Genomic DNA, 11,320 nt, shown 5'->3' on the forward strand with positions numbered 1-11,320 from the left:
CACCCAAACCTCATCCCGTCAATGATGCATCAAAAGTAGCATAGATTTTGTCAACAAGTTCCAGTTGGAAATTCAAATTCATGGAAGTCAACGAGGGACAAGTAGATCAGTTTCTTTTGCATGCATGCCTTCAGTAGAGAAGAGCCTTCCTAATTAAGCTCGCATTAACACAAGGAACTAAAGCATTAATTAACTGTTTGATAGCCTTATATTTGTGTGCTCCCACTTGCTCCCACCTTTTCAAGCGCTTGGGTTATATTTGTTGTGACTACAAAATCAATTAAAAAGAAAGCAAAAGAACAAAAAAATATCAAAGGTCATGCCCCCCCATTAATTTCTTGCATAATTTGCTGGTGGTTTTAAAAACATGGATTAATGTGAGATACAGATAAAGAAATAAGCTGCCTCTGCGAGGAAGCAGTACTTTATTGTGGATCAAGGTAGTATTACATAATTGATAAAAAAGGAAACACTCTATTAACATGACACAAACCAAGTTCCTCCATAATGCGAAGAAATTTGGCTAATTAAGCTTAAGAAATTCAGTAGGGCCATCATCTTCCCTAGAAGGTAGCTTAGAGAATGTAAACAAAATGACCCAGCAACACGTACTACACACATCATGCAACAAATAGATATAACATAACTCGACAAAGTGCGAGAATTCATCGATCTTCTTCTCTTCTTTTAACGAGGAAAGAGATTTTATCTCCTTCTCTTGCATACTTTGACAAACTCACATGGGAGTTGGCCCAAGTGAGTGAAGCAAACTGTTCAGCATCTTTAATTCTCTTCCCTGCTTTGGGCTTCGGCAAATTTCCATCATGTTCAACTATCTTTTCCGTGTTCGGTGGATCTCCTCTACACCCATCCTTTTCTGGCAAGGTCTATGGTAGGGCGCTGCTTCATGAGGACGACAATTCCCCTTATGTCCAACTCCACAATGAACTTCACCACCACCTTTTCCAATAGTGCCGTAACCAATATCTTCTGCATTATTTTCTTTCACCAAGCAAATGCTTGCGAGTAATGCCATCAATAACCATGCACGGACTGCAGCCATCTGAGAAAAATGTCATTTACGCATCTTAGCTTATGAGCAGGAAGAAAAAAGGATTATAAGAAATCTCATTCATTAAAATAAAAAAGTTGAACAATGTAGTCCTCTTGGATTAGTGGCCTTTGTAAGAATGATTGGAGATGAGGGAATTTCAAAATAGGTGGAATGACTTTGATCATTATGGTCACGGATACAACTTGCTTTGATCTTAAGAGCCTTTTTTTCGAAACTTTTCCAATGAAAATCTTTAATTAGCAAAATAGAAACTCAAGTACCGAGGCATGATTAGTAACATTCATAGAAAGTTGTGATAATATGTAATATTTACAACATCATCTACGATCATTAGTGGTAAAAAATTTTCCATTTTCTATTAGAACGAGCAAGATATGGATCATGATTGTAAGTATATTTAGTAAAAAGAGAAAGAGGAAGATATTTTTTACATAATTTTCTATGTTATTTCTTGCTGGCTGATCATGAAATGCATGCAAGACCCATTTGTAATCTTCAACACCAAGAGGTACATAGCTTGTACTTCAATTGTGTTTACAGAATATAAGCCTTGTTGTTTCTCATAATAGGAACATAATCATTTCTAAAGATTGATAGGAGGAATTCCACACAGATAATATATTTTACTTTACTTTCTGCCTTGTTGATATACTATTAGTCTATCTATTGTCAGACTAAAAACTACAACATAATATAGACATCAAATATGCCTTAAATAATGTTGGTTGAACACATGACTTACAAATATTGATATATCTGTATAATGAATAATGAGCTTCAAATAAATACACATTGATGCACATATATAAATAGCTTTTAAGTAGTCATAAAACAAGGTATGCAAAAATAAAGCGTTTCTTATTAAGAAAATATCTTGATTTTGGAAAATCAAAAGTGAAGTAGATTTTTTTTTGCAAAATTTCCTTGATTGTATGTGTTAGATGAAATATAAAATAACAAACTATATTCTTTTCAATAGAATTGGACCGATGGTTGTCACCATCCCTATAGTACGTATTCTAAAATGAGGTTTGGCATTTGAAGACAAATGGCAGCGCTTCTATTGTAATATAATACAAAAAAAAAGAGAGAGAGAAGAGGTAAGGAAAGAAAAAGAGAAAGAAAGGATAGATGGATGAATGAATGAATGAATGAAAAAGGAGTTAAAAGCATATATTCATTCATTCATTCATTCTTCTTAGAAGCTTAATATAGAAAATTTAGTACGCAATACCTTTTCTTTTGCACTATCTTGCGGATGACCTATAAGCAACCAACTTGCTTTCATGCCATTCACGACCGCTGTGTTATATACAATATAGGCAATGACATGAATAGCGGACACGCATGAACCACGGAGGGAGGATGGAGCCTGTGATTGTGAGGAAACATCGGGAAGGGAGGATAGAGCTTGTGGATGAGAGAAACATTCGGGGAGAGAGGGTAGAGCCTAAGTATGGGAGGAAAAGCTGGGCCAAGAAGACCGCAAGGAATAAGGAACCTAAACGGCCAACATCTTGTTGCCTTAACCATTTAGACTTGTTGTCTGGCCACAACATAATCTTGCAACCATCTATTATTATAGCAACAATAATAAATGCCATGCACTTATTTGCATATTTTTGATTTTCCCTTGTAGTCAGTCGACCGTGATTTAGATCGATCAGAGGATTACCTAAACATTTTTTAGCCTCAATCAAGATGATTTTGAAATCTAGCGAGTGATGAAAATGAGAAAAAATGATTAAAATCAGCCGAGCATAGACAAGAATATACATATTTTCCAAGAGTGATCATTATTATTTCTATTTACTTATTTATTTTTGAGATTGGAAGGCACTCTAAGTCCAGGTTTGTGCCAAAAGAATATCTAGATCCCTACTCACCCAACCCAGCATCAGTCGAAACCCAGGCCACAAGCCACATCAAGCCAAAGACTCTTTAAAAAACACAATTTCAAACTACATTATTTCTTTCGCTGGGGAGGGGGGCGCTGGGGTGTATACTATGTTCTAGATATACTGCCATTTCGGAACTTGCAATGGAGATTAAGAAGTAATAATAATCATAATAAATAAATAAAATAAAAACAAGGACTATAAAAAATTAAATATTAAATATAAAAATAGTAAATATAAACTGAATGCATGAAATCGGTATCAGAGGATAGGTAGAGGGACATGGACTTGGTGGGTTAAAAAGTTCTTCAAACTTCAAAACATTTTAAAATGGAAACTAGCGAGAAGAACGGTTAGACTAGAGAGATAATGACTTCTGCAGTTACTAAGGAGAATGATAGAAAATAAAGCATATTTTTTAGGTATCTACTAAAAATATAATTGATAATATGATTCTTTTGAACAAAATTTCTTTGAAAAACCAAGTGCATCTTTTTCAGTAAATTTTGACAGGCAAGAACCATCCGATATATTCTCTTTTATTTTATAAGGTAATGTAAATAGAAATTGAGATATCCAGACTCGCATCTAATTGCTCTTTCTAATGAGAGGAAACTATCCAAACAAAAAGGGAAAATATAAAAAGAAAGGAAACTAAAAGGTGTTCCACCCTAGCATTGTGTGCTTCTCTCTCTTAAACGTTCCACAGCAGTCAGCAGCTGGTGCCCAACCCTCTCTCTCTCTCTCCCTCCTGGCTCGTCTGCCTCTATACCTCAAAATTCCATCTCCTCCATCTCAAACTTACCACTTCATCTAATTCTCCAAATTCACCTTGTTAACATCTCCCTCTAGTTACTGTCTTGTTCAATCACCCCGCGGCCATTTTTGGATACACATAATGAAATGCCTTGGAAAATTCCAAACTCTAAACTTAAGGCCCCACTGGTATTCAACATTGTATCAACATGCACAAGCTCGCAGGCATAGAGAGAGAGAGAGAGAGAGAGAGAGAGAGATTGAGATTTCGACCGCTCACGACCAATAGACTAAATAACATTCCATGGTACTGAATCAGAAATATGCTGAGGTGGAAAGATAAAGCTTCTCACTTCTACCATTGAGAAGAAGAGACGAGGCTAAACAGTTCACAGATGGAAACACATTTACAGAATGTGCGGAGAAGAATAAATGAATGAAAATAAATGTGTCCAAAACATTTTATGTATTCCTTCAAATGTATCTTCATCATATGAACCAGCAGTTGACAACTAAATGAAATGCAACTAATCTGAGTTAGAGTCATAAAAGTCACCCAGACACGGTGTCATAACCTCTGACTCCAATAATTGCACCATTCTGTGCATTGTAGGCCGCTCTTCTGGAGCTGAGGAAACACACTGAATGGCAACAGAGAGCAAAGCATCCAGGCTTTCAATCTGCATGCCATCGCAGTGTGGATCAATTATTTCTCTTTGACGGTCCTCAAGGATCAAGAAATTCAACTGCAACAGAAATAGAAACAAAGAAAGACACCTCATAAAAGAAGAAGAAGAAGAAAGAAAGAAAGAGAAAAAAATATGACAGTATGAGAAAATCAAATCAGATATTTAAGAAATTATCTCCCCTTAAAATTCCATGCAGAAAGAATAAGTAATCAGAGAATTACCCCATCCTAGAATATTCAAGTCTTTCTCAATGAATAATGAATCAGTGGGTCGTTTCCCACTCAAAACTTCCAGCACCAAGACTCCAAACCTGTATAAATCTGTTTTTTCTGTTGCCCTGCCACTTTGCATGTACTTTGTAAATTTGACCACAATCAGACAAGGCATAAGATAAAAGATACTGCATTTTCATACCATTCGAGCAAAGATGATTACTGGAAACACAACTTTCCATGTCTATATACAAATATAGCTGTGATTTTTGCCTAAGAACCTAGGTACATACATATTAGGTCGATGCCTAAGAACCCTGGTACATACATATTAGGTCTATTAACTGCATTCTGTCCATGACATTATAGAAAGCAAAAAGTCCATAATAGCTTGTGATTTCAAAGAGAGCTCATCTACTCTACTGGATATGCATATGCCTGCAAGGAACAAAATGATTTTAAAATTCGCAATTTGAATTATGAAAACCATTATAAATAAAAGAAAGTAGCATTTCGAAAGAACTGCATCCCTACAAACTAAATTCATTAGGCTACCTACCAGGAAACATGGGGACTGAGGATCAGTGGTGCAACAAATGTATGTATTTTATAACTAGAATTGTATTATATGAAAAGCTTTTGTGCTAAGAGAGGAGGGAGGAGAAGCGTAAGTGATGACATGCGCTGCAATACTTGGGAACTAATGACATTTGAAAGGTGAAGCACCAGAAATCAAGTTATCAGCATTTGCATTGCAATACTTAGGATAAGAGCATACGAACACTATATCTAGACAATGAAAGATAAATTATATCGTAATTTAGTTTGAAGACCTAATATGGAAATGAAGGAAGTTAAAATCAACTATCAAGAAATAGCATCTGATATAACATGTGAATGCAATTATGACTAACATACATACAAAATGCATCAACATAAGACTAAGCGATTGCATAATAATTACAGGAAAAAGTAGCATATATATACTAACATGGGTGCTGAGCATGAAACAAGGTTTGAAAACTTGGCTTTAGTTTCAGTTGTGGCAGAGCCTGCGAAGTTTCAGTTAGAGCAATGTCAGTGGGTTCCCGCTTGAGTTTCAGAGATTTGGCCAAAAAATAGGTAAAAATGCCAAAATAAGAAAAATAAAAGGGATCATGTATAACATAATTTAGAGGATATTATATTGTCTGAAATATTTGGGTTTATTGTCGTGGTGTTTACTATATGGTCGTCTGAAACTTTCAAGTATTATAAAATATTTAAGAAACCAATAAAAATATTAGATAATTATTTAATTCAATTTTTTGTTAACAATTACTGATCCAGACGGAGAGTGTTCCATGTTCAAATCTTAGGAGGTAAATACCAATCTAATGGGTATGCATAACATTCATGTTACTCTTGATCATTTTTGCTGAAACTTAACCACAAAAAAATTGCTTTGATGGTTTGATGTGAAATATAAGAGGCCATATTTTGTTGAATCAGGAGGCCATGTGTCAAGCACACGTCTCTGCAGTGCTGGTCCCGAAGGTTGCATGGTAGTGATCCAAGGAATCATTATAAATAAAATTTGCTTCAAGTAAAATGGGATGGATCCTAGCAAACTAAATCAAAATTCCAGTACACGGAACCTAATTTTGCATGCCATATGCAGACGAACAAGAGAAATCCATACAAATATTAATGAAAAAATGGTGTCCATCGCACGAGGCTCCCACTATTGCAAGATTTGGGGTAGATCAGATGCACGCAGCCTTCTAGTTAAGTGTTCCATACCCATGACGCTAGGTCGCAATAGAGAAACCTTACCACTGTGCCAACGCCTGCTCTCTAATAACTAGACATCTTAACATTATTTTGGAAATATAATATCCATAAAAGCACAACAATGTTATTTGGCTCAAAGATATAAAATTATTTATTACATAATTTTGATAACATTACCCATGATTTCAAATTATAATGGTTAATGTATAAACATGCATACTCAATGCACACACAATGAAAAGGATTACAAAAAATTTTCACCGAAGCAACCTTACCGGTTGCACCTAGGCTCACCCTCCATACCAATATAAGTAACAAGGATGATATATTTTGTTAAGCAGGAGAACACAGTACTATTAAATAAACGAGTGGTACATGATGATTTTCAAGAATGGTGTGCTTTGAGTAGAGTTCTTTAGTCATTCGTGAGGCTTATCAGTCAAGACCAGCCAAGTCTTCCACCTGTTAACTCAAATATTCCCATGTACAGGATTGGTTGATGCAAGAAGAGCACAAAAGGAAGTGAAGGTCACAACCCAACATTAGTTATTGTAGCATTTAACTTAAGGGCCCCTCTTAATGTCTTGGTTTTTATGGGTCCCATTGATAGGTGAGCTGTACCCGAAGGTGTATGAAGGCTTGAACAGTCCAAGATGTACGATGTTTTGTCATTCCCCTTTGTTTTCTTCTTCCAACTAGCAACATAATAAACCAAACATCAAATAGGTGTGTTTTAGTTGTGTTGGAGGAAGAGAAAACAAGGAAGGTGAGAGAGTGCTGCATGAAAAACTACTTAACTGGTACAGAAAATCATCGTTGCGATGATGCCCCTAGAAAAAAATTTAATTGCAAGCATGTAATCATATGAGCTCACAAACAGAGTAAAGCAAGTAGTTGAGCAATTAAATTCTAAAGCTTCCAAGAGATTAAAGCAAGTATTTCAATATTTAGGCCCTAGAGTTTCCAAGAGAATAGATGCAAGTTACATCTATATTTTCTGAAATCAATTTGATTTTATTGGATGCACAGTTTTCCCATACCTGGAGTAAGATAACCAAATGTTCCCGCAACTATTGTAGTGATATGAGATTCTTCATCCTCCAATAGTTTTGCGAGTCCAAAATCAGACACATGAGCCTCCAAATTTCCATCTAGTAATATGTTGCTTGATTTAATGTCACGATGTATGATTCTAGGTGAACAATCATGATGCAAGTATGCAAGGCCTTTTGCAGCTCCCATAATAATATTAAGACGCGCATCCCATTCCAATTGTTCAGATCTTTCTGCCCAATCAGCAAACCTGATTCCACACCATTAATATACCTAGTATAACACATAAACACGTCCAAGAATATAGTACCACAATGATAGAACTTCTAACCGAGCTTGCTATATATGATCAAATGACAAAAATAATACATGACAAACACAGTCTAAACAACAGAGGACACAGGAGAGTCTGGCAAGGTTTTACCAGTCAAATCTGTAAATAAAAAAGACATTCAACAGAACAAGTTTCAGTGGCTATCAAAGGACTTAGGGCTGAAAATTTTGAAGTAGCATGCCTATGCCACCATACATTAAAGAATTTTTTATGTAAGGATTTTTCTTTAAGAAAAAAAACAAATTTTCTGTCAAGACAATGAAAGGATACATATTTTTCTAAAATATCAGGTCTAAAACAGTCACATAGGAAATAAAAATTCTGCATCAGTTCAGTTCTAATATTCAATACATTAAGATTGAATTACCTTAAAATGTCTCAATTTATCAACTCTGTATCAGCTGATATAGGGTTTGCACAGTCCATGTAAAGGTCCCCTAAAACAAATATGGATAAATAATAAATTCATTCCTCTTTCTTCCCTATTTCAACCCAATAGTTTCAAGCAAATTGCTTGGAAAAGTCTAGCTTGGAAGGGGTTTGCCCATAAAATTCCAGTATGAAGACCAACAAGGCATAGCCACCCAATTCCACACTAAATCTAAATACATTTGCAAGAAATTCAAAGAAAGATCAAACAAAATATGTGGTTGCAGCATTAGACGCATGAAGAACCGAGGCTCATTGCCTTTCAATGCTCTTTGTCAAGGTTATTTCCATGTCCAGAGAACCTTTGAGGGTTACTCTTCTAGTCGCATGAGATTAAGAGTGTGCACGAGCCAAGCTCAAAAAAAGCCAGGCATTGCTGCTTGACCTTGTAACGAAGTCAAGCTGAGTAAGAGCCAGCTCATTTATATTTGAGCAGAAATCAAGGTGTTCATAAACAGCTCATTTAAGGGATATTGCGAGAACCTAAAGTTTACTAAGAAATTCATATATATTTCGAGTTAACTTACAAAATTATATCACAATTTTATAGTTAGAAAATATACTTTTTACATAAATTATGTTAGTCTTTAATAAAAAAGTACAAAGTTAGATTTTTATTTATAAATAATAATTAAAATAATATAGATTATGAAATAAGTATTCATTTTATTCATTTTTTTAGCTTACTAGTTGGATGGGATGTGCATTCATGTACATATTGCATTTTACAATAAATGAATCATAATCAATAACTACAATACTAAATCTTGTGAACTGAAGTTTGCATTCATAATGCTATAAAACAGACTTATTTGTAGATACATTAGGATGATACACATTCTATCTATATCTTGCCTATCTCATGATTATACTTTTTTCTTTTTCCAATTGAATGCTCCACAAGAAGGAAAAAATGGATTAAAACAAGTGAGAAGACACAAGCATGCACTAGGATATGGATGTTCAAGGTTTTAAACCATAAAACATATACATATGTTAAGTTTTTTTTTTTAATTGATTACTTTATATATATATATATATGTCATTCTTAACAAGAAATCATAAGATTAAAAAAAGGGCATTGCACAAGGCTCCTTCCATTGAGAGATCTGTAGAGGACAAATATACGTTGCATTATCATCACATGCAAAGAAACTGTTTTCCTATTTCGAACTTGTGATACCTAGCTCACAATGGAGCAACCTAACTGCTGCGCCAAAGCCCACCCTCTAATAATAAAATATATTCACATTATTTTGGAAATATAATATAATTTTATATTACATTCTCCATAAAAATACAACAATATTATTTACTGCAAAGATGTAAAATCATTTATTATATAATTTTGATAACATCACCCATGATTTCCAATTATAATGGCTAATATATAAGTATGCATATTCAATGCACAGACACAATGAAAAAGATTAGAAAATTTTCAGTAGAAGCATCTTAATGCACGACAAACTGCCTGAAATTACTGCAAATAGAGACCAATTGCAAATCAGCAATTAGCTAGTACACCTATATTATCATACAAAAATTATGAGTTCTACATTGAGTACAATCAAATTATAATTAATTATTTAGAATTAACTATTAACATAATTTCATTTGATAATAAAATGATTAACATTAAATAAAAAAATTAAATGTACAAATTCCAAAATTATATATGTTTGTGGTAGTAACAACTTTTTAGAAAAAATATGCTTTTCCTTTTTTCTGTAGCTTTCTTCGTGATATTTTTGCCACTTTTATATCCTTTTCATTAGATGAATGCAATAAGTGGTGGTTAGTCACAAAATTTTCTCAAAAATAAAAAACCCTTCAACTTATTCATGACAAATGTAAAAAAAACCACAAGTTATCCTAATAAAAGAGTATTCATAAGGAAAAGGCATGGGTTTTAAATTCAAGTCTCTTGCTTGGTTATTGAATTTAACATTTTCATTCAATGAATAATGATCTAAGAAAATAAACTTGTTATTTTTTGTTATTAATAATTTATAACCATCATACAATTAATTATTTAATTCTAAAATATTATCAAACAGGTTTGGATAAAATAACGGTTGGAGTTTCTGTTATATGGACAAATACAGTAAGGGTGGGTCCTTTGGGCATTATCAGTATTATGAAAAACCGGTATGGTCTCCCATGATGCTTACACCCATTTATTATGGCCTAAAGAGAGAGGGGATGGGTGAGGATAACAATCCCAGCTGGACCCAAAAGTCTAGCTAGAACAAAGAATCAAGAAGGCAATATTCCCTTCCCGGTTTTATAATAGGCTATAGAATCAAGCTGAGGTGGAACAAACCAAGAATACCTCTAATTCAACTTATTTACAAATCAAGCAAGTTGTACTCAAGCTAAATTTTGTGCCAAAAAAAAACCGCTGGCCATGAAAAACACAAATTCAACCGCAAAAATGATTAGAAAAGTTAAACCCAGCATTCGAGATTATAAATCTTCCACACAATAACCATCAAATTCATGGTACACTGTACCAGCTCGAACCGGATATACTAGTATTCGATCCATATCCGATCCGATTTCGACCCTAATATCTTAGTCATGACCGGTAAACATTTGATTTTTTCTTTAACCTCATTTATATGGTGCTCCATTTATCAAGGAGGTTATTGTAACTAGAGTTGACATAAGAGTAGTTGAATGCAGTTTACACGAGGGATGGCAGTGTATTCACCCAAACCTCATCCCGTCAATGATGCATCAAAAGTAGCATAGATTTTGTCAACAAGTTTCCAGTTGGAAATTCAAATTCATGGAAGTCAACGAGGGACAAGTAGATCAGTTTCTTTTGCATGCATGCCTTCAGTAGAGAGGAGCCTTCCTAATTAAGCTCGCATTAACACAAGGAACTAAAGCATTAATTAACTATTTGATAGCCTTATATTTGTGTGCTCCCACTTGCTCCCACCTTTTCAAGCGCTTGGGTTATATTTGTTGTGACTACAAAATCAATTAAAAAGAAAGCAAAAGAACAAAAAATATCAAAGGTCATGCCCCCCCATTAATTTCTTGCATAATTTGCTGGTGGTTTTAAAACATGGATTAATGTGAGATACAGA

The 11,320-nt window shown here is 34.3% G+C and overlaps 1 long non-coding RNA gene across 1 annotated transcript; it reads right to left on the reverse strand.

Moving 5' to 3' along the window:
- Positions 1-389: 389 nt before the first annotated feature.
- On the reverse strand, positions 390-2,438 carry LOC120109516. Its single transcript, XR_005510375.1, has 2 exons — positions 2,310-2,438; positions 390-1,063 (listed from the first exon to the last, which is right to left on the reverse strand). It is a non-coding gene; the product is annotated as an uncharacterized LOC120109516 (long non-coding RNA).
- Between the last annotated feature and the right edge of the window lie 8,882 nt (positions 2,439-11,320).

Source organism: Phoenix dactylifera, unplaced genomic scaffold (assembly GCF_009389715.1).
Source record: "Phoenix dactylifera cultivar Barhee BC4 unplaced genomic scaffold, palm_55x_up_171113_PBpolish2nd_filt_p 002312F, whole genome shotgun sequence".
Lineage (NCBI taxonomy): Eukaryota > Viridiplantae > Streptophyta > Magnoliopsida > Arecales > Arecaceae > Phoenix > Phoenix dactylifera.